Here is a 17,178-nt window from a genome sequence, read left to right on the forward strand (position 1 = left end):
AAAATGTGAAACAACCGCACAGGTCCGACAGACATTATCTAAATACCTATTGAATAACTATCTAAATATAATGCCCTTTACAGTGTAATAATAACCAAGCTATATTTTATGTATAATCTAAGCTAATTCATAGAGTATCCTAACTATAATATTATAAATGCGAAAGTAACTGTGTCTGTCTTTCTGTCTGTTACTCTTTCACGCCAAAACTACTGAACGGATTAGAATGAAATTTGGTATACCTATATAAGGTCTAGACTCTGAGAAAGAACATAGGCTACTTTTTATCCCGGAATTTCCACGGGAAAACTTTTTAAGGCGAAGCGAAGTTCGCGGGACACTTCGTTAATAATAAATTGCTAAAATGTTTAAGTACTTAAAAGTACTTTTTTTCATCTTACTTTTCTCAGCCTTGTTTTATTTCGGAAGCCGAAGTGAACAATCAGAAACTATGTTCGGAAACGGGCAACAAAAACCAGTAAAATCTGCTTTAAAATTCAAAGTTGACAGACTTTATTAGCGTTGACTTCGTAATTGGTTGAGTAACTTCTTTAGCATTTTCGTCAAAATTTTCCAATTTTCAGCTGGTTTTGTCACGTTTATTTATGGAATACTAGACTGCAAATAGTTCGATATAACATGATAATGTTGTTTTTGAAAATCGTGGAGGCAGAATAAGTTATTTCAGTAAGTGCCTGTTTCACAATGTCTGGGTAATGGCTACCTGTAGGGTAAAAGACATCGTGTCACTGTCTAAAAGATATTTACGGAGAGTGACATGACCGGTGAATACATACTGTATATTATCCTAAAGGTAGCCATTACCCAGACATTGTGAAACAGACCCTAAGTATAGATTGCCTTTGTTTAATGTAAGTATGTAAGTAGTTATTCGGTTGAGAAGATTAAATTATCAAAGGCTGAAATAGAAAACCGCCGCCACCGGTAGCTAGTTACCAGGTTATATTTTCAGGTGTAAAACTTTCAGACACTTTATAAATAGCCGAGTTGAAACTATACAGGAATAACATTTACTGCTCATGTTTAGGTTAGTGGGAAAACAAGGTCGGGAGCCAGCTTTCACACTGCATTAGGCGTGCTATCATAAAAAGAAGGAACGAAGTCGAACGACCGAAGTGAAAAGGTTGATTTAGAACTCGCTATAAAAAAAAGATCCCGACGAATTGAGAACCTCCTCCTTTTTTTGAAGTCGGTTAAAAATAAAAACAGTCGGTACAAAGAGGTGGCCTTATTGATTTTATTAATCTCTACCGGACAACCGTTGGATGTACATATTTGTGATCTAACATAATAAGCATGCAAGGGGGGGATGTAGTTAGCCTTCTCGTGTGAGCCTCACGCTTCGGCCTCTCAGTGCTCCGGCCCCTCCCGTGAGTAGCGGTACACCATTCATGGTGCCGTGAAACCGATAACTACACTCCAAGAGAACAGGGTTCAATATGGATCAACCCGGTGGTGGCGACGCGGTTCGCAACCCGTCACGCCGTGTCTCTCGGAGGAGCGAAAAGTGGGCTGTGGAGACCCGCATAGCCACGATGAATATTTGTGGGGGTCTGGATGGAAAGATAGATGAAGTATGCGAGGTGTTTAACACAAGAGGAATGGATTTGCTATGTGTGAATGAGTCCAAGCGGAAAGGTAGGGGAGTTACCACGCACGGAACCTTGACAGCCTATTGGTCAGGGGTTCCTGAATCTGAGCATGGCTGTCAAGGGGTTGGGATTGTCCTATCTGAACGCTGGAATAATTGTGTGAAAGAATACGAGTGCGTGAGCCCAAGACTTATCTGGATCCGGTTAAAAGTAGGTTTGACGAGATTGTTTGTTCTAGGGGTTTATGCCCCGGACACGTCAAAGTCTGCACAGGAGATAGATGAGTTTTGGAAAAGTATGAATGTAGTGTTGGATGAATGCGATGAGAATGAAAGGGTTATTATGCTCGGTGATTTTAATAGTTGGGTAGGTGTGCAGCGTGATGGGTATGAAAGTGTATTGGGTAAGTTTGGTGACGTAAGAGTGAATGAGAATGGCAGGTATCTCCTGGATGTTTGCCTAGAAAGAAACCTTATAGTTTCTAATTCTATGTTCAGGCACAAGGAGATACATATGTATACATGGCAACGACAGAATGAAAGGAGCATAATAGACTTTGTAATTGTGGATGAAAGGTTACGCGTAAACGTTGCTGATACTCGAGTATATCGGGGTGTCAATGTTGGAACGGACCATTTTCTAGTTGAAAGCCGGATTCGTGGTCTGTTTAATTATTGGCGACACCGACCTCGAGTATCAACAACAAATTTAGAGCGTATCAAAGTAGAAAAATTGCAAGATGATGTAGTAAGTGAGGAGTATAGAAGAAGTTTGAAAGATAATTTAGAGAGCACTATTGTCTTAGATGAAAATGATGTAGAAGAAAAATGGAAGCGCTTGAAAGATAGTTTAGTAAATACGGCGGTGAAAGTATGTGGAGTGAATAAAAGAAAGAAGAATGGTAAGAGGGAGCTTACATGGTGGGATGATGAATGCAAAAAGGTAGTGAATGAAAAGAAAATGGCATGGTTGGATTTTTTGTCTAAAAAAGCCAACAACAGAATGCAAGGAAATCAGGGAATGGACGATGAAATGAAAGAGATTCGAGAAAAGTATGTTCTGCTAAAGAAAAAAGTAAAAGAAGTGATTGAAAGAAAGAAGAAGGCATTAAAAGATGAATATGACAGGAAATTCTCTGACAACTTTCGAGCGAACATTAAATTGTTTTGGAAGTTGGTAAGAAAGGCTCGAGGGAAGTCAGAGAATACAAATCTGGATGTGATAAGGGATGAAAATGGAGATGTTTTGAAAGATGAAAATAAAGTTCTTAAAAGATGGAAGGAATATTTTGAAAGTTTGTTTGAATGCACAGATTGTAGGACTAGTATTGATGTAGAGGTAGAAAATGAAAGAATAGTAGATGAGGAAAACAAGATAAGTATGAAAGAAGTTATGGAAGCATTAAAAAGAATGAAAGTTGGTAAATCGGCCGGGTATGATAGGGTATCTTTAGAGATGCTAAGAGCGGGAGGTGGAGTGGCTGCAAGTGAGCTTTACCAACTCTTCAATGAGTGCTGGCGTTGCGGTACGGTGCCACGCGACTGGTGCAGAGCGGTCATAGTTCCTTTGTATAAAGGAAAAGGCTCGCTCCAGACCTGCAACAGTTACCGCGGCATCAGCCTCTTAAGTATAGTTGGTAAATTGTATGCAAAAATATTGATTGAAAGGGTAGTGAAAGAGACGGAAGAAAAGATCTGGGATGTGCAAGGTGGTTTTCGAAAGGGGATGGGATGTACGGATCAAGTCTTTTCTCTACGAAGCGTCACAGAAAAGGTCCTTGCAAAGCAGCAAAAGGTGTTCTGTGCCTTCGTAGATTTGGAAAAGGCTTATGATAGAGTGAGGAGGAATGATTTATGGGAGACACTGTCCGTTTATGGAGTGGACGGTCACCTGACGCGGGCACTGGGGTCCCTTTATAGGGAGTCTAGTGCTTGTGTCAGGATAAACGGAGCCTACACGGACTGGTTTGATATCCACAGGGGTGTTAGACAGGGATGTGTGGCTTCGCCTTGGCTGTTTAATCTGTTTATGGATAGTTGTCTCAAGGATATGAAAGATGATGAAAGAGGTTTACGAATAGGAGAGTTACTTCTTAAGTGCTTGCTGTATGCTGACGATCAAGTCATACTTGCATCGTCGGTAGAACAGCTGCAACAACAAGTAACTCTCATGCATGAAAGTTTTAAAAGGAAAGGAATGAAAGTGAATGTTAGTAAGACGAAAGTGATGGTGTTTGAAAGAGATGAAGAGGTAACTGAATGTGAGATCACGATCGAGAACGAAAGAGTGGAGCAAGTGAATGAGTTTGCATATTTGGGTAGTCTATTTACGAGGGATGGGAAATGTGAGGGGGATATTGAAAGAAGAGTGAAAGCGGGAAATAAAGTGAATGGGGCCTTGCACTCTTTCATGAGGAGTCAAAGCGTGTCTCAAAAGGCTCGTTTGGCTGTTCATGGGGGAGTGTTGGTCCCTACACTAATGTATGGAAGTGAAAGCTGGGTTTGGCAGAAGAAGAATGAAAGTAGGGTAAATGCTGTTGAGATGCGCTCTCTAAGAAGTATGTGTGGACTGAAACTGAATGATAGGATAAGGAATAGTATTATAAGAGAGCGAGTTGGAGTAAAAGAAGACGTAGTGACCAAAATTGAAAAGGGAATGTTGAGATGGTTTGGTCACATTGAAAGGATGGATGAAAGAAGACTGACGAAAGAAATTTATTGTGCGGAGATGAATGGTTGTGTCGGTAGAGGACGTCCTAGGCGAAAGTATGTCGACCAGATAGGCGACATACTCAAGAAGAGCCAAATTAGGAGTTTCCGAAACCGACGTGCGTGTATGAAGAGACTAATGAATGTGGAGGAAGCGAAAGAAGTATGTCAGGATCGTGGCACGTGGAGATCCATAGTCTCTGCCTACCCCTCTGGGAGACAGGCGTGAGTATATGTATGTATGTATGTATGTAACATAATAAGCATTGGTTTAACATAAGTAGCCTTTAGAAAAATGTTATGACTGTCAATATTTACCTCCTTTTTGAACCTTCTAGTCAAATGTTTCGTCGTTTTGAGTTGTCGTGAGGCCTTCTTTTCATCAACAAATAGTTGCTCATTAAAATCACGCCGCTGCGTGCGCGCTTACTGACGCAATTACTGATAAACTGTGCTCGCCTTATGTCCGAATTATCTCGGGGTCAATAACTTATCAAGTCAGTGTTGATATCGGGTTTTCATCATTATCTGACGGTAAGTCTGATGGACATTGCTCGTAGCTGGACCTACGAGGAAATTTACTACAGTTGTAGGAGAACCTAATGGTTCTGTAAGTGGAGTGCGAGTTTTGACACCGTTTGCGAAGCGGCCAGTAAACGTGAATTGTTCTTATGTACCTACTTACTATTATTTGTATAGCACTACACTTGGCCCTCTACAAACTGTAAAAGTCAAATTAAATTACAGGCAATTTATTTACCCATTGTATTGTAGATACTTGGGCGGTAAACACACTTATCCACTTAAATCGCGGCTAGAAATATGAATGCAATCAGGAAATTGCATTAAATTGTCCTCTACTATTGACAAAAACTATTCGGTGAATTGGCCCATATCAGTTTCGGCGCGGCAATAGTAGATAAGTGGCAATGGTTGGTCTTTGATACAATAAAGTACCCACCTTCCTCCTTCTACAGATAAAAGGCCAGCAAGGACACAGTTGAGGCACAAATCTTAAAAAGCATTCTAAAATAGTTATTTATTCTGTATTTGAAGATACTACCTAATAATACCTACTTAGGGCTGTAAAAATAATGGTATAACTGCCCATGTTGATCTAAATTAACAGGGAAATACAATTTCTTTCATACCCCAGGGCTGTTTTTATTAAATAATTACGTTTATTACGGCTAAAATGAAATAAAATATGAAATGTTTTTGTTCGTCGTTGTCAAGAAAAAACCTAAAGCAAAGCTCGCAGGCATAAGGTAGGGAGGTATATTTGTAAGTATCAAAATTCTGTAAGTATATAGGTAGGTACATTCTATTCTAATTCTAACATCATCAACGTAACGACATGATATGAGATGAGATTTCGTAATGGGGCCACGGACCGTTGTTTTATCAATACAACAAAACAATATCAACTATCGACTTTATCTAATGTTTACAAATGTAACATACGCACAAAATTATGAGAGTGACAAATATATTGTTTACTTATCGTGAAATATTCCGATGAAGTGATTGGTTTTCATGACTTACCTAACTATGTATAACTAAGTACTTAAGTATAGAAATGCTAACCAAAATTTTATTGAATTCGCATCTACAGTCCATCTATAGATTTTTTAACATTATAAGATATTTATTTTCACTTACATAATTTAAAAAAATAACTACTGTTTGGCAATGGTTTTTTAACGGTTTTGTCTTTTAATAAATAAAATACATCGATTAAATACGGTATAGTGCCACAAACTTATCTGTTCCGGTGACAGCTCACATAAATGTCTAATATTTCTTAATTCTATAAGATTTTAAGTTTGCTTGTATTGTTAATTCTTAATAATTAAGTTAATAAACCTATCTAATCTTTTACAATATACAATTCATTAGTAAGTAATGAGATATGGATCAATTTAGTTCGCTCTCACCGGAACAGATAAGTTTGTGGCACTGTATGTAACAATTAGTTAGGATCCACTTCCGTTTTCAGGAATATATAGTTTTACTGACCCAAGTATAGATGAACTGTCATGAACGAGTGCAAGCCAAGTGCCGTCTTTCAGGAGACTGAATAAATATTACAATCGTCCTGCGCCCCTCGAGTCCAAGTTAATCTTCATTACCCATTCCTTGTGTGCAATACTCGTAGTCAAACGAATATTTGATGCAAACGCTCAAGGATACCGGTAAACTCAGGGATTCCCAAAGTGTTCGCTGTAAAAAGGGGCACCCCACGCGCCTGTGGGAACTGTAGGGGTGACTTTTATGTTTCTTTCAGGTCTTTGTTTCAATTTTGATTGTTGCGCAGGTCTTTTTACAGACCAAAATACAGAAAACTGTATTTGGAAGTGCACAGACAGAAGTTTGGGAGCCGCTGGTTTGGATATTGTAGGGAATAATTGAGCTGCGACGATGCCTGCAGCTCGTAGACCCAGTAATATTTGATGCGGTGGGATACTGGCTGGCTCCGTTACATACTCGATCGACCAACGGCAACGTGTTACGATCGAGAATATTCTGAATAATATTTGTGTATATATAAAATTAGAATAATACCTAATCTAATGTGCAATAAATTAGAATAATAACAATAATATTATGCACCCAACATACTGAATTAATTTTTGATAATCTGATTTGCATTATTCATGTTGTACTTAATTAATTTACCTATATTTCCTGTTTCAGACAAAAAAGCTAGGCCTTATTCAAAGGAAACCTAGCAATAGTATCAACATACCTACGTGCTTGTAAAAAATAAAATTACTATCACTGCTACTACCTAAACCTAGGCATACGTTACGTTCATATTTTTAAAATAGTAGTAATAAAACTAGAAAAAGTATTTTTTGTGTGTACCATACTATCACAGACATCCCGTATACTCTCTGAGAGTTTTAGTAAGCGGAACAAAAATATTTTGGGTGAAAATCTATCGAATCCCCACTGGACAAAATCGGTATGCAAACAAGCTTACAGAACAGGAATCTATAAGAGTCGGCTCTAACACCATTCCTGATTTACGTTTTTATTCATTATTTACCGTCATTCACCTAATCGATAACCTGCATATCCAGGACGAGGCGCAAGACCCTCACGACAAGACGTGGCATAAGTTTTATCACAAAGCTTGTGAGTTTTATGCTTTGCGTTTTGACAATTATTTCGATATTACAATGCCACATCAGATAGAGAGGTAACTTTTAATCCACTTTGATGTAGATCAGAGATTATGCAGGAAAATAAATTTTGGTATAAGTATGTACCGTATGTCTAGATATACAGAAATAAAGTTACAACAGTCCCCTTTGTTTATGCGCAAGCACAAGCCCTACTTACATATATTTGTAGTATGTATTAGTTCACGTTATCTGTCTGAAAAGCGTATCTTTCAGCATGCACTCAATACCATTTATTTATAGACTGGTTTCGAAACAGAACTCTATTTTATTAGGCGCTGGTAAATAAAGTAACTACGTGTGTATCGTAAGTAGATACTTACAAATTATTTGTGTCTACGGGGTCTAGGTAGGAGGTAGTAGTTAGGAAGCCTAGTCTGTTTAAGTCGTAACGGTCTGTTTTGGTAGTAAAGATTCTTAAAAGTACGTAATTTATATCAAATGAAATAGTTGTAGTAGAAAAATATGGAAAAGTGTCGCCTATCGATTGTATACCTTTCCCCTGATTCCCCCACTGAACCTTATCCTGTACCCTACCCTACCGTAGTGTGGGACTCGTGAATCGTGGGAAAGGATTCCATGTTGGTCAAATAGTAAAAGCTATCCCGACAGCTGTTTTTATACATACTTAATTAGTATGACGAAGTGCTAGAGTGCTATAAGTAATTGTAGTGGTAGATGTCATTGAACCCGCTAGCTAGACGAATGATGATGATTTATTATATTATTTTATTGTTGGAGCATTTAATTATTCAAATACCTATTTACCTACATTAACATAACATTCTGTAAGTGACCAGCACAACTCGCCTAAAGAATATCCATTGGTATCTACGTAAGTCTATTATACGGCAGTTACACAACATCTAGGCCAATCTAAGCTTATCCCGAATGTATTATTTATTGGTTATGAAAGTTTCATGTATCAAGGAAGTCCATTCGAAGAACAATGTCCCCCAGCGACTGTTTACCCGCCCAACCCACACAAACGGACGGCGGCTAAAAACAGACTCCCCTATATTTTGATTGGACAGAAATAAACCGGAGTTCACGGGGAATGTAAATTGGAAAGTTCCGATCACGGGAGCGGCGCGTGCGCAAATGTTTACAGTGTACGTCCATTATAATATTTATTATAATTCGGTACCTTATTATTATTAGTCTAAAGTTATTATATATTGTAAACCCATATTAATCATTTAATTTTTAAATTCTTATTTAAGTCTATATTCTTAGGTACCTAAATGTATAGTTTTTATTTTGTTTCAGCACCGTAGTGTATTAGTTTGTTACGGATCGGGACTGCTCATTCAAGTTAATGAAAGCTAAAAGATGGCATTTTAGCTAAGTATAAGTAAGTAAGTACCTGAAACTCCTAACAACTTTCATTATGTATGAGTAATGAGACCTATTCTGTAATCGTGAACAGAAATATGAAACAGCTGTTTCATAAAGTCTTCGTGATTTCAGAGTATGATATTATTATTAAGTAGATAGGATTGTCGCTTTCTTTCTTCTCAGTTTATTGTTGCTAACACATTATTTACCAACATTATGAATGTCTTCAAGTTTTTTTTTTCATTGTTAATTTGAAAGTCCTACACTTACGAATTTTATTACTGAATATAGTCACAGTCACATAGAATAATACTGGTAATAATGTAAATAAATTAAAACACTGAAGCCGTATCTAAATACCAGTGCTTGAAAAGCATGCCTTGTTACTAAACAATTCTCGCTACATAAACAAATGTTTAAAAATATAATTAAAACAAATTTATATTAGACAAGCTCATCAAATATTACATATACCTAGATAGGTATATAAGATATACATGTGTATAGTATATGCAGAGATAAAATCCAAATCTACATAATGCGACGGCGTTGCCGAGTGTTCTTGATGTTGAACTTTATTTAACGAAATCATAATCAACGACCGCGGTCATGACCTCGTCCTCAGGCAAGGTTGATGCTCACTTGGTAACACTCATGTGTACCAAACCTACTAAAGTCTGTTTTTTATTCTCTGATAATAAAATGACAGATTCTGAACGGTCCATCAAACGTCGATTGATGACGTAGGTACGTTCTATTGGCGGTACAGTCGACTGTTGATCGTTCAGAATCTGTCAATTTAGTATCTGAGATTAATAAACAGACTTAACTCATGTCTGCTTTTATTCCCCAAATGTGTGTAGCCAACGCGAAAGATAGTGGAATGGCCGGTGCGACTTTATAGCCGCATTGCGAAACGCGCTGTCGTCATCGCCACTATTAATCACGGAGTGCCCAGCTTTGTTGCTAAACACAAATTTAGCAACATCGAAGGGCTTGGCGATGGATCGATATCTAAGATTTTTTAATTACACGTTCCGGGGGGGTCACTTTAGCCTTGTTTACGAAGATAAAGTTTCAGAGCGCTGCTGCTCTAACAATGAGCCTAGGTAAGTACTATCTCTATTTATAATGTTGTAAGTCAATCCTCGATCGTTCGTGTTTAGTAAAGCAAGAGTAGCCCCCCTGATACGCGTTGTTCGACAGTGCGCACGCGCCGGGTTAGTGCTCCGACGCGCACAAACGCTCACTGTAATAGATAACGAAATTATGTCAGCAGGTGTGTTCGATTGAGACTGTTTTTTAGTAAGTTTGACTCGTTTTACCGAACTTGACCAGAAATCTAATATTTTTTATTGGATCGTGAAAATGACTTGTTCAAAAACACTGTTTTATTGCCTATAGGAACATTATTTTATATTGCATATATACTTACTGCTTAAACATAAAAATATGTACTTAAATAAATAATTCCGAATGAAACTTGTAAAACAAAATTATTCATATGTGTTACTTATCCAATATTATTACTCTTTATACCTCGCTTAACTTCATTATGTTAAGTTTTCGATTCGTAATCTAAAGCTCTTATCAAATCTGCCTGTAATAAAATAATGTAACTATGTACTTTCATACATGACTAGTGTGTCTATCTGAAGTCATTGTTTTTGTTATATTTAATCCCGTAGATCCTACCAAGTTCTCAGATAAAAACTACCTACTTCACGAATACACTCAAGTTTACATGCAAGGCCGCTAGCAGTTCAAACATACATCGTACGATAACAAGTAACGAACCTACTTAATTGATTACAGACACTACAATAAAGACACTACATACCAGATAGTAAATATTATCAAATGACACAATATCCCACACTGGAATTACTACCTAACCTAAATTGGGCTTTGTTTAAACTAATAACTTAATGAAAGCGGTAGGTAGCATATGGGGTCTATATCGGTGGTAGTGGGGCAATATCGGTAACTAGTTTTTTGATTGACTTTGTAAATGGGTCACACTATGTTTGAGCAGTAGAAGCCATCTAAAATGGGACGATGTCAGTTTGCAGTGCAAAATTAATTCTGAATTCTGACGATAGTTGATAGGCATTTGAACATTTTCAGTTTTTTCATAGTGAAGTGGATCCTAATAATTTTATCATGATATCGTGATGTTTTTACGAATCTAAAGCAATACATTACTTTTTTAATCGTACCAAAAATGTATATCTTCATTTGGTTATAGTTATTGTATATTACACAAAAAAAATGAATGGTACATTTGTACATTACATAGGTACATGTCATGTCAAATCATCATTCTGTACGTGCCTGTGTTCAATAGAATCTGCCGAACAAAAAGTTCTGTATGGCAAAAAATATTCTGCTCGTAAGGATTTTTTTGTTCCTCCTTGTCAAATGAATACCTTTTTTACATGCCTGAAGTGCCAGTGCTTTTACACTGTATCGTTTAAAATGTAGATTTATAAATGTTAAGTATATTGTTTCTACCCGTTACGCTTCGCATTAAAGGGTAGTCCCGTGGGAATACTGAGATATAAAAATAGAATGAATTATTGTACAACAAAAGACTAGATCTGATGCTTTAATATTTTTTCGCTACCATTTCCCAATTTTACTGTTTCAGTTCAAATAAATATAGAAAAACACGATGAAAGCCCATTCGAGCTCCAGCTATCACTAGTTTCCAATCGGAATATTTTTAAGCGGATTTTGAAGTGTATACAATCGAACTAAAAAGTCATGAAAACGGAAATGGATCGTAAAAAGTAGGTAGGTAGTTTAACCCTGTATTTAATCGATTTAAAACCTTTATTTAAGCACAAATCTGCTAAAAAGAGGTTACATATCAGTCTAAATTTTATTTTTAACATATTTTGTATATGTAAAAAGTCTTTGCTATCGCACTCTTTGTTTTCATGACTTTATAGTTCGATTGTACTTACTCAACTTTTTCAGTATTTTATTTCAAATATAAATAAGTGGTTCGTTATTATATTTTATTTATGGAGTTTTTAGTACGGTGGAAAACACATTTGAAAATTTAAAATATTATGTGTTAGAAACAAAAATAGATGTTGAAGTAGGTACCTGCGGAACTTAAATAAGAAGAAGTTACAACTGTTTTAAATGTCAAGGTAACATCATTATTGTTTATTTTCAAGATATTAAATAAGTTAAATATTATTCACTTCATTATCAGCACCAAAACCTTGACTTATTTAGTAAACCAGTTCGTAAGTAGGTAATCAGATGTTTATAAATTAAGTTCTTATAGGGAAATATTAATATATTCTACACTAATACCTACATATACATAGTTACACGCAAAATTATGTATGAATGAGTTGTTTGTTTGTCACGCCCGATACGTTTTACTGCGATTTAGTTACTTAACTCCAGCATTACTCTTTATCAGCTGTTACTAGTCATTGTTCCAACTTTACGAATTAGTAATGAAGCCTAAATTACTTAATGAGGTTCAAAACAAACTTGTTTAGTTAGCTAAGTAGCTCCTTGTCTTTCTTATCTTTATGTTGCAAAAGGTTTTACGATTAAAAACTACTACTTTAGGTTTTAAAAAAAACAAAGTAAAGTACTTAAATAGCACTATCGAATCAAATGCATTAACCAGTTACGTGAGCCAATCTGCTGTCGTTATTGTTTACTTCCTATGCACTACTGAACAAAGAGTGAAAACTTCCTGAAACTTATTCTAACCTCCAATATCGCTGCAACACTTAGTACTTAATTGTTTCACGGACAAGGATTTCGCTGGGCAGGATATGGCCATAGGAATCATTCGCTGAGCGAGGACTGAGCCAGGTTGAGTAATGAAGCGTTTGAGGAGCGAGCGCTCCGTAGCTAGGGAATGTGCACCGCGAGGGGATCGGAAGATTCCTCACCCTCGGCGAGCCCTCAGAAAGAATAGCCTGGGATAGCCCTGAGTGTGTCCACCTACCTAGTTTGTGGTCCGTGGCGGTCCGCAGTGGGTTGCGAGGTGGGTTGCGCGTAAACGTTTGTGCGATAAAGTAAATAGAGCGAGGTCCGGGAGCGCACGTCCGTTCGGCGTCGCTGGATTGACTGTGGTCGGGCGGCGACGCGAGGGGCATTTATGCGCGCGCCGCGCCACGCCTGCGCGCTGCGGCAATTGCCTCACACGCACGGCTCACACTCATTCAGTTAGCCGGCACTTACGATGTTTCTGTCGCCCCTGCTGCTCCATCCAGCCCCGGCATCCGTTCGCCAATTGCCCTGATAATGATACATGCGAGTGTTGCTGTGCGACTGTCGTGTCGTCCTGACAGGACCGCCAGGAGACCAGGGAATCAGCAGTCAGGACGCGCACGATGAGTTTCAAACTATCTAGCGGAAAGTTTGAGCGTCTGTTTATGTTTTTGTTTACATGCACTTGTAAAGAAGTCTCTTGCCAAAGTGATAATTATTGATAGATAGATATTATAGAACTCACTTATCTTAGGTAGGTATCTCATATCACACATGTGTAGTAATTATCGTTGTTTAAATAGTTAGTAATAGTAGGTATCTGCTTTTAAATATAACTAATAAACCATGAGTATACAGCGACTAATACCACACGTTCCTATATATGCCACTGTTTATAATTTACCTGTGTAACTAGGTCCGGTAGATGCAAAAGTTTACAACTTTTTTGGAAGTTTACACAAAATAATTGCAGAACAAAGAAAGGGCTTTGTTCTCTGTGTATGTTGAAACGTGAATTGTACTTTCGTTCAGGAAGATGACTGACAAAAACGTATGTACCTATACTTATGTTCGTATACGTTGCTTACTAACTTTTAATTGCTGAAATAAATATACAAACAAAATTATAAGAAACATAATTTTGCATTATGAAAATCGTCGTTCTGACGCAGTAGGATATAAATAGGAAGTGCATCAATTTCATATTTCATAAACCGAGATTTATTCTTGGACATGTTTCTGTAACATTCGTTTAATTTTCAATGTCGCGGTATTTTCCTTACAATGTTAGGTAAGTACTTAAGTAGGTAGATCAATAGGCAATAAGTATAGACCTACGTCTGAAAAAAATAATACTTACTTACCTAAATTCTTAATAATATGTAAATAAACACGAAAGTATGTTGATTATTACTCTTTTACTTAAAAAGTATCTACTCTAAAGAATTTCACGAAATTTGCTATTCAGGAGCTAATATCCTACATTTGCTCTTGGCCCAGAAATCGTCCGGTAAAACTTTTTCAGACAAGATGAAGCTCGCGGGCCACAGCACTGAAATTAGTTACACTTTAAAAAAACATCCTCATTTTTGTACTTTTCTACTTATGATGAAGTGAAACAATTTTAAACACTTTAAAATTGTTTCACAAAAATTGAAATGACGAATATAAAACAAACTACAAAAGGGTTAACTTCATAACACCTGCTAAGCACTTTGTGTGAGTGTTACGCGTAATAACGTATATGTAATTTCGGCCTCCCTTCCAAAGGACAGAACGGCAAAGTTATGACTGTGTTGGTAGCATTAATTTCGCACGTAACATTACCCGTAATTACCAAAAAACTAATAAAATTTATATTATTCTGCTCTTATTCTCAAATTACATTCCCGCTACTCCTCCGAGGGGTCTGGAGCTGACATCAAGTCGCTAATTAATAATAAATTAATACATAAATTTCATCATAATTATCCAGGCCCATTCGTACTATTGCCACCCGAAAGCTTTTGCTATAAAATAATTAACATAGCAAACAATCGAATCAGTACTAATATATTCTTAAAAATGCAATTAGATACATAAACCTTACAACAATCCTTAACCTTTCTTGTGATTTTAATTTATTTAGAGAAGCTTATTAAATGTGTAATAAATAAACATTAACCGTTCAACCGTCAGTATTATCACCTAACATTACCCATAACAATTTGTCGCTGTTCTGGCTACATTCATGATGATATTATTAAGTATTCTAGGTAAGAATGCATGCATTAACTTAGGAATTTCGGTGGACGACTAGGACGAATCGGTCATCGGAAAACAATTGCGGAATCCTCGGAGATTACATTATAAGATAACTACTTCAGTGCCAACTTATGTTTTGTTTTTTAAACGAATTTGTGCACTTAGGTACTACTTAAATATTCTACAACTTAGAAGTCAGATCAACCCAGGCCGCAATCCCTGAAGCACCTCTGAGAAAAACACAAAACATACGGCTTAGTAAGGTTGATTCTACAGCTAACTTGCACCACCAATAAAAAAGAAGCTGAGCTTTTGTTTAAAAGCGTTATCCCTAGTAACAGCAACCTAATCGTTTAAAGTAGTAAAGTTGCAAGTGCTAACGGTCTAAGCTAAGTGCGGTCGAATCTATTAGTTTAAACTGTTACTACTGTTAGTGTCTAATGTTTACTTACAAAACTGATATTTTCCAGTATTTTTAACACTGGGTAAGAAATATTTTTCCAGTTTTATTTAAATCTGAATTAAATAAAACTGAAAAGTTGCAAGTTTATTCATTATTTTTGAGTAGAGTGAAGGCAAATTATTCAAGTTCAAGGTGGTGGTAAAATAAAGTTAAATTACGATTATTTTTAATGGTTACGTATCCTTTATCCTACTTAAGTAATAGGTAGGTATTATAAATAAATGTGAAAGTTTGTGATTTTTGAGCAAGTATTTATGTTTGTATGACTGTATGTGTGTATGTTTGTTACTTATTCACGTCAAAACGGCTGAACCGATTTTAACGAAATTTGGTTTGGAGTTAGCTAGCACCCTGGATTAACACATATAAGTAGGCTACTTTTTATCTGGGCGGTATTCCCACGGGAAAACTTTTAAAGGCGAAGCGAAGCTTTCGGGATCAGCTAGTAACTAATGCTATAAGCATCGGTGACCCCCAATGTGGTAATTCCCCAATCTGCGATTTTATTTCGTGCGTAAACGATCAATGATAGAAGATTAAGTAATTGTATTTTAAATCCTCAGCCCTGCATTGATGATAAATTCTCACTTCGTCAACGCGTGAACAAAATGGGCTATAATTATGAAGAAGTATAAGCAAAAAATAATCAGATTGTTTTTTTTGTTGTTACTCGTATTGCACCATTAGCGTAGCAGGACTAAGCTTTATGGACAACATACGGCAACATACATAACCGGACAACCCTGATGTAGGGTTAAATGAGAGATTATCTTTAAGTTAAGTACCTACCTATGATTTTATGTTTTGTACTTATATGGTGGGGTGTGAGGTGGAGGGTGTTGGCCGTGTCTGCCTTTCTAAGTATTTGCATCTAAATCCGTTTCAGGTTTTATTTGTATTTTTTACTAAACAAAATACAGTTTCTGTCAATTTACGGTAGTTGCGAACTATAAATACATAAATACATGTGCTCACGATTGTAATTTGTAATCCCCGAAGGGGTAGTCAGAGGTCACTTTCAAGCGTGTCTGCTATAAGACGCTTCTGAACTATAAGCCCTATATTAGTCTATGCCCATAATAAGGCTTATACAGTATACGCTGTAAATGATTTATTATTATACTTGTATAGGGTCTGAAAGCATTGTAATTCAACTTTATTAAATAAAACACATAGCTCTAAAACTAATTAACCTAGTACCTATAAATATAATAATATCATAAAACTACCTAAATAAGATTATATTGATTTTAAAAAAATGCGATTTTCAACTACCGAACCTAAACTATATCAAAGCGACCTCCTCTTATCGTACCTAGCTCAAAGGTTCCCATAATGCTGGTTGCATTACCTCTCTGAATATCCAGCCAGGGAGACTATTTAAGCCAGGCTGTAAATGATTTATTTTAGATTAGACCTTAGAATATTGTGTTTTAGTTTTCCTATAATTTATAAACTTATCTACTTCTAATTTAATTCAGTTGACTAGAAGGTACCTACAGAATATTTTACACGTTCATTCAGGCTCTTTTAATAATCTTGTCATAATAAATGTCATTTTTGTAGATAACATGATCTTTTAAATGTTTAGATATAGGTAATCAAATGAATCACTCAACAATGTAATGTTCAGATAACAGAGTAGGTAAATAGGTACCTAAACATATAGATGTTTCTATTGCAGATGTAAATGAGATAAGTATTATTATTTTAGTAAAAGAGTTACTGTGTACTGATCTTTATCTTTATGATAACTTTTCTGCTTCGATATAAAAATAAATAATAAATAAGTACACACGCCAAACTTTGTTTATCTTAGCGGTTAGGGTGCCTAATAGGATATCTAACTGGTTAGCGTATATTGATGTTGCTAA

General features: G+C 36.4%; 1 protein-coding gene across 1 annotated transcript in view; it reads right to left on the bottom strand.

The window, feature by feature from the left end:
• The window catches only part of LOC105398191 (glutamine synthetase 2 cytoplasmic), a 28,313-nt gene extending 15,344 nt beyond the window's left edge, over positions 1-12,969 (bottom strand). Inside the window, exon 1 of the mRNA XM_011570247.3 lies at positions 12,833-12,969. The gene's annotated coding sequence lies outside the window, so the exon portion shown is untranslated. The remainder of the gene's footprint in view (positions 1-12,832) is intronic.
• Positions 12,970-17,178: the final 4,209 nt, after the last annotated feature.

The sequence above is a fragment of the Plutella xylostella genome, chromosome Z (genome assembly GCF_932276165.1).
Source record: "Plutella xylostella chromosome Z, ilPluXylo3.1, whole genome shotgun sequence".
NCBI classification, from domain to species: domain Eukaryota; kingdom Metazoa; phylum Arthropoda; class Insecta; order Lepidoptera; family Plutellidae; genus Plutella; species Plutella xylostella.